The sequence below is a fragment of the Lineus longissimus genome, chromosome 12 (assembly GCF_910592395.1).
Source record: "Lineus longissimus chromosome 12, tnLinLong1.2, whole genome shotgun sequence".
Lineage (NCBI taxonomy): Eukaryota > Metazoa > Nemertea > Pilidiophora > Heteronemertea > Lineidae > Lineus > Lineus longissimus.
Genome location: NC_088319.1, coordinates 4,820,557 through 4,835,207, shown reverse-complemented (window position 1 = coordinate 4,835,207; position 14,651 = coordinate 4,820,557).

The following is a 14,651-nucleotide window of genomic DNA, read 5'->3' as shown; positions in this document are numbered from 1 at the left end:
TGAAGGAGTCTGGTGTGATGCAGGGAGAGTCGATGCACCCTATTTTACATTTTATTACATAGCATGGGGTATTATACGTGTCATCATGTATGCAGCTATACCTTTCATTGTCATAACAATCTGTAATGTCTTCATAATGTTTAAGCTGTTAATAAACATGAGACGGAGAATAAAGATGCAGAACACACAAGCTCAAAAAGATCTTACAGGGATAACAGTCATGTTGGTTGTGGTCAGTATCGTGTTTGTCATTCTTGCATTGCCCAACCAAGTTTTCTATGCATTTGAACCCATTTTTTTCCCAGATCTGAGTGAATCAGAGCAACAAGCAGCATTGGGTTATCTTCTCCGCCTTTCCTCTAGAACAATGACTTATAGCAATCATGCTATCAACTTCATCCTCTATTGCGTAAGTGGGTCACAATTTCGGGCCGTTTTCTTTGATCAAATGAAGCAGTTACGATTGAAGCTGTTTTATCATGGTAATTGACCATGCCAAGATATATCCAAATAATTAAACATTTCAAGTTATAAATCATGATGACATGGCACCAGTTCATCGTTATTTGGTGAATTTCAACAACACAAGTTGTTTATTATCATTTTCACATCAACACTCTATTCACATGTATACAAATAGTTCATTTATGCATGAAATAAAGACCTGTGCGGATTGAAATCAACTCTGATTGATGATGATATTGTATGTGTTAATATACCGCTTCTGATTATGTTACATATTGCTCCTGATGTTAAATCGTCTCCATGACTTAAAACTATGTTACACATAATGCATTATATAACGTAAAAATTGATTAATTCTGTATTTTAAAATCATATGAAGGAAAAGACAACAAGTTGTCAAGTTAAACGCAATTTAGATTAGTTGTAATCATCACAATCAGCAAGCAATCATTGAATGTATAGATGTCGGCAAGTAGGGAGTCATGTGTACCAAATTTCAAGTTCATAGTTTAAGCGGTAAAGAAACGAGCCATAGTTTCACTCAAACGGCCTGTTTATGCCATTTGACCTCTGCAACCTTGAAAATCAAATCAAACCAAAACCCCGTCTGATATGTGATGTATACTTGCTAGGAGAACCAACCCTGAAAATTGTATCGAAAAAGAGTCACTTATAAGAGAGATATCACACTTTTTATGTTTCATTGTTGGCCCCTGATGACCAAGTCAAGACTCAGATTGAAACGAACTTCAGTGTGAGAGGTCACCTGACCTGGAGGGTCCTGTATACAGAGTTTAAAGTTCATACTCTAGCGGTTACGAAACATGCCACTGAAACAGGATACAGACGACGAAGGACGACAGACTCTGCGGTTTTGTAAAGACTCCCCTACGGTGAGCCAAAAAGAGAAACCTACATGTACATCCTAATGAACATCTACATACCTACTGAATGTGTTGGGTATAAGAATAAAACCTGGGTAATATGTGATGACATACCCATCATAAAACAATAATCATTATTGCTGCATATTTTCAAGATGGCTACCTAGACACCAAAATGGGTTAGATGCAAAACACAATATTTGCAATACCTTAAGCTAACATCACACCAAGTATCAGTCAAAGAGTGGTTTCATATTTGCCCCTGTGGACTGGTTGATGGATATTCTTGACTGAGGGACAGATGTAATGACAGACACAACTCAAACAGTTATCTACAGGTGCAGGCAGAGTTGACTTTCGTCAGATCACAGATAACAAATTTGTTTCTAAATCATTATTTAAGTGATGCAGAGAGGGAAATGATACTTGCAGAAACGAAATCAGGGGAATAATGCATGCAGTACTCAGGATTGAATTGCCGCAGTCTACATTACAGACAAATTTTTAAGGAAGTTTTCCGAGATTCTGCTGATGGAAAAGAATATCATTGCGGGAGAAATAAGACAACCGTTCTCATCACATCTTGATCACAGTGAATAGGCAAGCCCAAGAACGATGTTCATCTCATCAAAATTACCCACATCTTGGGGACCATTATACAACACAACCTTGGTTATCTGAGAGTTGATTCATACTTGAATTCAGAGTGCTTGGATTTGAAGCAAATAAAGTGCCCCTTGAGTTCTTTGCTACCTGCTACTACTTGAAAACATGCCACAAAAATTCAATCAGGAATATGAAAAAAAAGTTTCCCATCCATGCAACCAAGCAAGTGTGGGATAATAATGTTGATATGCTGTAATATATAATTCACCATAATTGCACACTATCAGGTTCACATACCTATTAAATGTACACCGATCCGACATCACTGATAGCAGGTTTCAGGCAAGTCTATGAGGAAATCTACATCAGAGCACCAGGCAAACAGTTGTCAGGAATGTCCCAACGCCCACAAAAGTGTTTTCCGAATGCCTACTGTACTGTAACTGGAAACCCAGCAAAACAGGAGCAAACAGTCAACACATTGTAAATGCAACACATTTTCAGAAATTGATGTGACTATTGCGGCACCCATTGGCGCTGAAAGGGTGGATGTCGTCCTGGGTGCCGACAAATGGTACCCAGGTTAGAGATCGACTGGACATTAAGCACCCTGGGTGCCATTACACTAGACAAACCGCACCCAGCTTCTTTTTGCCTGGCTTACAGATCTTGGGGACGAGGACGTTTCTTGCAATCTCGTTTTATCTCGCGCCGTGGTATTTGCGGCATTAGCAGTGCGCGAAATAAAAAGAACAGATAACCAGAAAAAAACGCGTTTAGGCCTATATGTCTTTGAAAGCACATTTCGGATGATTTATTCAGAAAAGGTATGTAGGAGGGATATATTCAGAGAATGAAAAATTGTGTGATGACAAAATGAATGGATTTGCTACGTATTTTTCTTGACAATCAGTCGATATGGCTGCGTCGGTATCGTGACACGTATACCTCCGTGTGCGTGGGGCCAACCTCGGTTGTAGGTATAGAAAAAGTGTAGAAGAAGAGGCTGGGTGCTGTTTGTCTAGTGTAATGGCACCCAGGGTGCTTATTGTCCAGTCGATCTCGAACCTGGGTACCATTTGTCGGCACCCAGAACGACATCCACCCTTTCATCCCCATTGGCTGTCAACCCATTACATGAATCCTCAGGCCTCCGTTTATCGTGGCAGTCAAAGAAACAGCAATTAATTATCTGGACATTGAATGGCCTGCTTCGAATTTCAGGACTAGGGCGATTACATTTATTACCTTTCTGATAAAAAGGGACAACGGCACTTACTATCAAAACGGAGAACTTTCACTCACAATACGCGTCATTAGATTGCGGTACTATCAACCATGACACAAACACTGCAATCCGTTTTGACGAACAAACAACAAGTTGAGTATTATTCCCTAGAGACATTAATGGACCGAGGTCACTGGGAGGCATTCATAGCTTTTGCTTTTGTTGCATATGTTGCCCCAGTCATCATCGCAATGGGAACTATCTTCAACATTGCAACTATAATGGTTGTCTCCAGTGGAAGAATCGGGCACATTTCTACACGTATCTTGCTGATAGTCCTATCCTTGAGTGACTTGTTAGTACTTTATGTAGGATGTCTAAAATATGTGCTCTTCCTGGCCTATGGCATTAGATTACGGAGAATCTCAGATGCTATGTGTAAAGTCAGTATTTTTCTGGTGGAGTTCACACTGATGTTATCATCATGGAGCGTCCTCCTACTAACACTTGAGCGCTGCATTTGTGTCACATTCCCTTTAAAGGCACAGTTCATCTGTTCCAAGAAGCGAACATATTTTGTCCTGGCTGGGCTGTTTATTTCACTTTTTGCTCTGAACAGCCACTGTCTCATCTTCATGAAAGTTGGCATCTACCCTGGTGAAGGAGTCTGGTGTGATGCAGGCCGAATGGATGCACCCTATTTTACATTTTATTACACAGCATGGGGTATTATACGTGTCATCATGTATGCAGCTATACCTTTCATTGTCATAACAATCTGTAATGTCTTCATAATGTTTAAGCTGCTCATAAACATGAGACGAAGAATGAAGATGCAGAATACCCAAACTCAAAAAGATCTTACAGGGATAACAGTCATGTTGGTTGTGGTCAGTCTCGTGTTCGTCATTCTAGCATTGCCCAACCAAGTTTTCTATGCATTTCAACCCATTTTTTTCCCAGATCTGAGTGAATCAGAGCAACAAGCAGCATTGGGTTATCTTCTCCGCCTTTCCTCTAGAACTATGACTTATAGCAATCATGCTATCAACTTCATCCTCTATTGCGTAAGTGGGTCACAATTTCGGGCCGTTTTCTTTGATCAAATGAAGCAGTTACGGTTGAAGCTGTTTTATCATGGTAATTGACGATGACAAGATATATCCAAATACTCCAATATAATAAGTTATAAACTATGATGACATATCAGCAGTTCATCGTTATTTGGTGAATTTCAACAGCACAAGTTGTTTATTATCATTTGCGCATCAACACACTATTCACAAGCATATAAGTAGTTCATTTATGACATTATGATCTGCGAGGATTAACAAATAAACTCTAAATTATGATGTTATATGACTTAGGGAGTCATGTGTACCAAATTTCAAATTCATAGGTTGAGCAGTTAAAAACGTTCCTTAGGCAGATGTTATATAGGAATGAACGATTCACTTTTCACTCTTCACGCGTGACGCCTCACGCCTCATCATTCACTCCTCACTTTTCATTCCTCATTTTCCCAACGTTACACCGGATTAACATTTTACTCGTTCATTGGTCATTTGGCATTTCACGGGTGTGGTCATGGACTCCTCAGAGAACGAAATGCTTGCCATGTTGCTGTTTTTGAAAAACGGACAAACTTTCTTTGTAGTCGTCACTCCTGTCCCTGAAAAATTCAAATAACTCTTTTGAGACTATGTGTTTTGTATTTATCTTGTTTATCACCTCATTTCCATGGAACTACTAGCGGCTTAATACGGCAAATGGTTGTATGTGCTGTGGTAATTCGAGAAAACTCCCACAAGACAAAGTACTCAAAGCTGTTGGAGGAAATCTGCCTTTGACAGTCAAAAAACGTCCTGCCTCTGGTCCGGTTCACTTCACAAAGAATGAACATGTTCATTCTTTGATTCACGCATAAACTCGATGATCTCACACGAGAAATGAAATCTTGTTTATTCTTGAGTTCACCAATGACCCGTGAATAATGAGGCGTGAGGAGTGAAAAGTTAACGTCTATGTTATGCTGCCTTAGTTACACAAACGGCCAATTTACGCCATTTGACCTCCGTGTCCTTGAAAATTAGTTCAAATCAAAAACCCGTGTGATATGTGATGTATTCTTGCTCAAAAGAACCTACCATAAATATTTTTATCGAAAAGAGTCACTTATTAGAGAGATATCACACTGTTAAGGTGTCCACTTCTGGCCCCCTGGTGGCCAAGTCAATAATCATATCGGATCGAAATTCAATGTCAGAGGCCACCTGATGTGGAGGGGTCATTGTGCAATGTTTCCAGTTCATAGCCCTAGCGGTTAAGAAACGTGCCACTGTTTTTGCATCAGGATACAGTTGATTGACGAGGACAACGGAAGACGGACATTGTGGTATTGTATAGACTCCCCTACGGTGAGCCAATGAGCATGTATATATTGCACATTTCGCCTTTTCAGTTTTTTGCACCCTGGATGCAGGATGAAACTTGGCATAGTCAAAGTCGCGCCAGTTCGACTTGGAATCGTCCTTCCTTCTCCGTGGGTGGCGGGATGAAACTTGGCATGGGCAAAGTCGTGCCAGTTCAACTTGGAATCGTCCTTCCTTCTCCGTGGGTGGCAGGATGAAACTTGGCATGGACAAAGTCGTGACTGTTCAACTTGGAATCGTCCTTCCTTCTCGGTGGGTGGCAGGATGAAACTTGGCATAGACAAAGTCGCGCCAAAGGGATCGCCTCAACACGAGGCGAGATAGGAACATTCCAAATAATGAAATGTATGCTCAGTAGCATAAGGAAGCCTCCATTAAGTTCGGATAAGGATGTTCACCAACTATTGCATTTGTGACAACAAGTAACAAGTTCCGTGATTCGTGACTTATGTTAGTCCGTAAGGGCACGCCACGAAGTTTGTAGGTAATAATATCAACGAAGTCAATTGTATAAAATATCCCGAGCTTTGTTTAAAGTGCTCATGTGCACAATCAATATATTTCATGACATGGAAGCATGGTATTATGTAAAGTTTTGATGATGACAATGGCAAGACGGATGACGAGAATTTGAATTTGAACCTTACACGTTTGAGTGCCTAATTGTAACTGAAAAACTGTCCAGAAATGACGCCTTTTATACATTTTCGACTTGAAAAACATGACTTCCCGACAGCGATTGACCAATAGGAATCGTCGAAATCTGGATTCTGAGGACGTAGAATTCTGTCCAAAAATGTTTGAAATTTACATTTACAAGTTACCAAAATGGCGGCTTTGCGGCTTCATTCATGCAAAACGGCATCAACGTAAGGCAAAGTATTTCTAGCTAGAAATAATTCTTTTATTAGCGACTTTCTGCTGAAAGTGACAAAGACGACCAAGCGAGATGATTCAACTGCAAGTTGCAAACGTTTCAGCAAAAATCCTCTATAAGGCCAAAATATGTTAAATGTGATGTTTCTGGTTTCATGGTCAACTGAAAATGGATGCGATCATGCGAGATTTTTTTTCTGTGATAATTTTTATTACTTTTAGTAAGCTAATTTGGCAATATTCACAATACCAAACGGGTGGAGAATTTTGGTACCAAACATATGACAACAGAAATTAGCTGCCGTGACATTGTTGTTCCAATACAATGAAATGCCCACGTGGCGTGTCCCTTCTCACACCCGTAGCGGCGTGTGGCCAAACAATGCAAATGGCCAAACAATGCAAATAATGTATACAAATCAATGCATGCCTGAAGGAAATTTCATCAAGGAGTCATGGGTATAATAGGGTAGTTCAACTAAATGCCACATGGCGCTCATAAACTTTTCCTTCAACATGTAGGTCATCAGCGAAGATTTTCACCTCATCTACAATGTTCCCACGGAATACATCATAAAACAAACACTTTATCTCTGGAACTATATCACCAGATAACTCCACCCCGAACCATTAATATCCATCATGTATTACAATTATGACCTGCTTATTTCTATTTGGTTAATGCAAAAAATATGATGTAAGAAGGCTGTCGTAATCAACACTGACCAGCCTAGACCTCAACTTTTGCTTTTTGACCAGGTATGACTGATAAGCCTTGCTCTATGATAATAATCTTTTGTTAGGGTCATGAATATTCACCATTAAGGTGGGCCTGATGACTTTTCTTTGTCGGTATTATAGTTCCGGAGATAGAGTGTTATGACGACGCCAAAGATAAATAAGCAAACCTGATAAACGTTTGATAATGTTAATTGCAAACTTGATGTTCAGAACTCAATTCAGTATTTACACATGAATGCTGAGAGTATCAATTTCATCTACTTCACAAATAGTCATTGGCAAAAACAAGTCAATATATAATGGCATACAGACGGTTAAATGAATCTAGAGTACTCATATTTTGAGATCAAATAGCTAAATAATCTGCAATAAATATACAAATATTCATAACAAATATAGTTTCAGTTACTACTGACATACCCTCTGCTTCGCGAAGCTGTGCACAACCTATGCACTGCCTCTGGCGCAGTTTCACGCAGCTTACTGACTGTTTGAGTATATACATCTTACATGCATACTATGGTGTCATAGTTATCTGGTCGTCTCCCTTCTTGGTGCATATCCATTGTACATATTAACTAACCAGCCCTATCAACTTGAAGATGGTCAAGGACCAAAGTTATCAATCATTCAATGAATTTGTACCAGGTCATTCCATGAGTAAACTCTATTTTTCTAGAGCTACTTTGATTACACTAAAACTTACTACATGTAGCAGAGAAATAAATCAGGAGCTATGGCACAATTTGAGCACATTTTTTTTCAATGGACAAACTAGATAAAAATCAACAACATTTCCAATAACATGTTGCAAAACAGAAATCGATAAAAACCCTGTTAGATGTAAATGTTCATGTTGTCATCAATAACTTATTTTGTTGAAAGCCACTTTTTCCATTTTAGGATGGGTCAACAATGATTTTTTGTAAGATGTTTGAGCTTCCACGTGAAATACATGTGCTGTAAAACACACTATAATCTAAGAATAACAACAATTATAGATTAGATTTAATTTACACAAATAGAGGTGAAACGTAACACCCCTATTAAAAGTTTAGAGTTTGACAATTCTGACCATGGAAACTAGGTCAAGGTAAAAATTTTATAAGCACCATGTCAAGCTTGATCATATCAATCAATGATGCACATAAAGATCACACTGTGAAGGTTTCTCTATATAAGACCGACATGGGTTTTGTTACCTGACCTTCATACACCTGAAAAGTAGGTCACATTGACCTGATTTTTTTAGATATGTACAAATGTCCAATAGGTGTCTACATATCAAATTTGAAGAGTCTAGGACATTTAATGGCGAAACCTGTAATTTTAGAGTTTGACCTCTGTGACCTTCAAAAGAAGGTCAAATCAAAAATTGTGTCATGAAGTCTCATCAGCAGTATTAAAGCAAAAAATTCATGGTTCTAGCTATCAGCGTTCATGAGTTATTGACAAAATAAGGTTTTCAAAGATGGCCCCCTGGAACCGGGAAAGTAGGTCAAATGGTGATGATTTTTTTTGTGTGTCAAGTCATGTTGTCATAAGACATCCACATACCAAGCTTTAGCTTTCTCGACTCAACGAGAGCAAACGGGCCACCATTGTTGACAGACGATGGATAAGACGACCGACGATGGACAAGACATGACGAAATAAGCTAACCCAGGTGAGCTAATTAGCTAACTGGGTGAATTTCAACAGCACAAGTTGTTTATTATCATTTGAACATCCACACACTATTCACTTGCATATCAATAGTTAGCATACAAATAGTTCATTTATTCATGAAATGAAGACCTCTGAGTTTTGAAATCAACTCTGATTGATGATGTCGATGATGATGATGGTGACGATATTCTATGTGTTAAAACACCGCTTCTGATAATGTTACATATTTCTCATGATGTTAAATCGTCTCCATGGTGAGCCAAAAAAGGAAAACCTACATGAACATACCTAATGAACATCTACATACCTATTGAATGTGTTGGGTATAACAATAAAACCTGGGTAATATGTGATGACATACACATCATAAAAAAATCGTCATTATTGCTGCATATTTTCAAGATGGCTACCTAGACACCAAAATGGGTTAGATGCAAAACACAGTATTTGCAATACCTTAAGCAAACATCACACCAAGTTTCAGTCAAATAGCGGTTTCATATTTGCCCCTGTGGACTGGTTGATGGATCTTCTTGACTGAGGGACAGATGTAATGACAGACACAACTCAAACAGTTATTCTACAGGTGCAGGGACAGTTGACTTTCGTCAGATCACACATAACAAATTTGTTTCTAAATCATTATTTAGGTGACGCACAGAGGGAAATGATACTTGCAGAAACGAACCAGGGGAATAATGCATGCAGTATTCAGAGTTGAATTGCCGCAGTCTACATTACAGACAAATTTTTAAAGAAGTTTTCCGAGATTCTGCTTTTGGAAGAGGATATCATAGCGGGAGAAATAAGACAACCGTTTTCATCACATCTTAATCACATCGAACGGGCAAGCCCAAGAACGATGTTCATCTCATCAAAATTACCCACATCTTGGGGACCATTGTACAGATCAACCTTGGTTATCTGAGGGTTGATTTATACTTAAATTCTGAGTGCTTGACTTTGAAGCAACTAAAATGCCCTCTGCGTACCTGCAACTACTTGAAAACATGGCACAAATATTCAATCAGGAATATGAATTAAAAAAAACCATCCATGCAACCAAGCAAGTGTGGGATAACAATGTTGATATGCTGTAATATTTAATTCAACATAATTGCACACTATCAGGTTCACATGCCTATTAAATGTACACCGATCCGACATCACTGACGGCAGGTTTCAGGCAAGTCTATGAGGAACTCTACATCACTGCAGGCAATCAGTAGCCAGGAATGTCCCAACGCCCACTAAAGTGTTTTCAGAATGCCAACAGTACAGTAACTGGAAACCCAGCAAAACAGTCAACACCTTGTAAATGCAACGCAGTTGCAGAAATGGCTGCGACTATTGCGGCACCCATTGGCTGTCAACCCATTACATGAATCCTCAGGCCTCCGTTTATCGTGTTTCGGTGGCAGTCGATGAACGAGCGACAAGTTCTCTGGACATTGAATTGCCTACCTCGGGAGCATGACCTCACTACTGCAACGAATTTGAGGCCTGGTGATTATATTTATTACCTTTCTATTAAAAAGGGACAACGGAACTTACTCTCGAAACGGACAACTTTCATTCGAAATGAGTGTGTTTAGATTGCAGAACTATCAACTATGACACAAACACTGCAATCCGTTTTGACGAACAAACAACAAGGTGAGTATTATTCCTTGAGAGTTTAATGGACCGAGGTCACTGGGAGGCATTCATAGTTTTTGCTTTGGTTGCATACGTTGCCCCAGTTATCATTGCAATGGGAACTATCTTCAACATTGGAACCATCATGGTTGTCTCCAGTGGAAGAATCGGGCATGTTTCTACACGTATCTTGCTGATAGTCCTATCGCTGAGTGACTTGTAAGTACTTTACATAGGATGTCTAGATCTTGTGCTCTACCATTATGACACCAAATTACGAGAAATTTCAGATGCAACGTGTAAAGTTAGTATTTTTCTGATGGAGTTCACACTGATGGCTTCATCATGGAGCGTCCTGCTACTAACACTTGAACGCTGCATTTGTGTCACATTCCCGTTAAAGGCACAGTTCATCTGTTCAAAAAGGCGGACATACTTTGTTCTGGCGGGGCTGTTTATTTCACTCTTTGCTCTGAACAGTCACTGTCTCATCTTCATGAAAGTTGACATCTACCCTGGTGAAGAAGTCTGGTGTGATGCAGGCCGAATGGATGCACCTTATTTTACATTTTATTACACAGCATGGAGTATTATACGTGTCATCATGTATGCAGCTATACCTTTCATTGTCATAACAATCTGTAATGTCTTCATAATGTTTAAGCTGTTGATAAACTTGAGAAGGGGAATGAAGATGCAGAACACACAAGCTCAAAAAGATCTTACAGGGATAACAGTCATGTTGGTTGTGGTTAGTCTGGTGTTTGTCATTCTTGCACTGCCCAACCAAGTTTTCTATGCAATTGAGCCCATTTTTTTCCCAGATCTGAGTGAATCAGAGCAACAGGCAGCATTGGGAACTCTTCTCCGCTTTTCCTCTAGAACTATGACTTATAGCAATCATGCTATCAACTTCATCCTCTATTGCGTAAGTGGGTCACAATTTCGGGCCGTTTTCTTTGATCAAATGAAGCAGTTACGATTGAAGCTGTTCCATCCTAGTAATTGACCATGACACGATATAACCAAATAAGTTGTTTACTATTATCATTCTGCACATCCACACACTACTCACATGCATATCAATAGTTCAGTTATTCATGAAATGAAGACCTGGGAGGGTTGAAATCAACTCTCATTTATGATGATGATGATGATGATGATGATGATGATGATGATGATGATGATGTTGATGATATTGTATGTGTTAATACACCGCTTCTGATAGTGTTACATATTTCTCGTCTCCATGACTTAAAACTATGTTACACATAATGCATTACATAACGTCAATATTGACTTTTATTTAAAAGTCTTATGAAGGAATTGACAACAATTAGTCAAGTGTAATGCAATCAAAATAAGTCGTAATTATCACAATCAGCAAGCAATCATTGAATGTATAGATGTCGGCAAGTAGGGAGTAATGTGTACAAAATTTAGGTTCATAGCTTTAGCGGTATAGAAACGTGCCATAGTTAGACTCAAATGACTTATTTACGCCATTTGACCTCTGTGACCGTAAAAAGTAGGTCCAATCAAAAACCTGTAAAATATGTGATGTATGCTTGTTTGGAGTACCAACCGTAAAAAATATCATTGAAAACAAGTCGCTATTAAGCGAGATATTACACATTTTACCTTTTTAGTTTTCCCCCCCCCCCCCCGGTGGCTAAGTCGAGAATCAGATAAAATCGAAATTAGTTGTCAGTGGTTATAATACAAAGGGAGTCATATGTACTAAATTTCAAGTTCATAGCTTTAGGGGTTAGGAAACGAGCTATAGTTACACTCAAACGGCCTATTTACGCCATTTGTCCTCTGTGACCTTGAAAAGGAGGACCAATCAAAAACCTGTAGGATATATGATGTATCCTTGCTTGGAGTACCTACCATAAAAATATCATTGAATACAAGTCACTACGACTTTCGTCATATCAAAGTTAATACATTTATTTTTAAATCATCATTTAAGTGATGGACTGATGCACAGATGGGAAATAATACAGTCACGCAGAAACAAAACCAGGAGAATAATACATGCAGTATTCGGGGTTGAATGGCCGCAATCTGCATTGTAGACAATTTTTTAAGGACGTTTTCCCAGATTCTGCTGTTGGAAGAGGATATCATCGCGGGAGAGATAATACAACAATTCTCATCACATCTTAATTACTGTGAAGAGGCAAGTTAAAGAACGATGTTCATCTCATAGAAAATTACCCACATCTTGGGGATCAGTGTACAAACCAACCTGGTTTATCTGAGGGTTGATTTATACTTGAATTCAGAGTACTTCGCTTTGAAGCAAATAAAGTGCCTTTTGAGTTCTTTGCTGCCTGCTACTACTTGAAAACATGCAACAAAAAGTCAATCAGGAATATGAACAAATTTCCCATCCATGCCACCACGCAAGTGTGAGATTATGTTGCTGACAGTTCGTGTGCTGTAATATATAATTCACCATAATTGCACACTATCAGGTTCATATACCAATTAAATGAACACCGATCCGAGACCACTGATGGCAGATTTCAGGCAAGTCTATGAGGAAATCTTCATCACAGCACCACGCAAACAGTTGTCAGGAATTTCCCAACGCCCTCAAAAACATTTTCAGAATGCAAACAATAGTTAACTGGAAACCAATCATAAAAGGAGTAAACACTCAACACCTTGTAAAGGCGAAGCATTTTCAGAAATTGATGTGACTTTTTCGTCACCTATTGGCTGTCAACCCATTACATGAATCCTCAGGCCTCCGTTTATCGTCTCTCGGTGGCAGTCGAAAAACAGCAATTAATTCACTGGACACTGAATTGCCAACCTCGGGAGCATGACCTCACTACTGCAACAAATTTCAGGACGAGGGCAATTACCTTTATTACCTTTCTGATAAAACGGAACAACGGCACTTACTATCAAAACGGAGAAATTCCACTCAAAATACGCGTCTTTAGATTGCAGTATTATCAGCTATGACACAAACACAGCAATCCGTTTTGACGAACAAACAACAAGGTGAGTACTATTTCCTGGAGACATTAATGGACCGAGGTCACTGGGAGGCATTCATAGCGTTTGCTTTGGTTGCATATGTTGCCCCAGTCATCATCGCAATGGGAACTATCTTCAACATTGCAACCGTCATGGTTGTCTCCAGTGGAAGAATCGGGCACGTTTCTACACGTATCTTGCTGATAGTCCTTTCCCTGAGTGATCTGTTAGTACTTTATGTAGGATGTCTCGATCAGGTGCTCTACCATTATGACACCAATTTACGGAGAATTTCAAATGCTATGTGTAAAGTCAATATTTTTCTGATGGAATTCACACTGATGTTCTCATCATGGAGCGTCCTCCTACTAACACTTGAGCGCTGCATTTGTGTCACATACCCGTTAAAGGCACAGTTCATCTGTTCAAAGAGGCGGACATATTTAGTCCTGGTGGCGCTGTTTATTTCACTCTCTGCTCTGAACAGTCACTGTCTCATCTTCTTTAAAGTAAGCACCTACCCTGGTATTGGTACCTGGTGTGATGCAGGCCGAATGGATGCACCTTATTTTACATTTTATTACACGGCATGGGGTATTATACGTGTCATCATGTATGCAGCTATACCTTTCATTGTCATAACAATCTGTAATATCTTCATAATGTTTAAGCTGCTAATAAACATGAGACAGAGAATGAAGATGCAGAATACCCAAGCTCAAAAAGATCTAACAGGGATAACAGTCATGTTGGTTGTGGTTAGTCTCGTGTTTGTCATTCTTGCATTGCCCAACCAAGTTTTCTATGCATTTGAACCCATTTTTTTCCCAGATCTGAGTGAATCAGAGCAACAAGCAGCATTGGGTTATCTTCTCCGCCTTTCCTCTCGAACTATGACTTATAGCAATCATGCTATCAACTTCATCCTCTATTGCGTAAGTGGGTCACAATTTCGGGCCGTTTTCTTTGATCAAATGAAGCAGTTACGATTGAAGCTGTTCTATAATGGTAATTGACCGTGACAAGATATATCCAAATACTCCAATATATCAAGTTATAAACTATGATGACGTATCACCAGTTCATCGTTATTTGGTGAATTTCAACAACACAAGT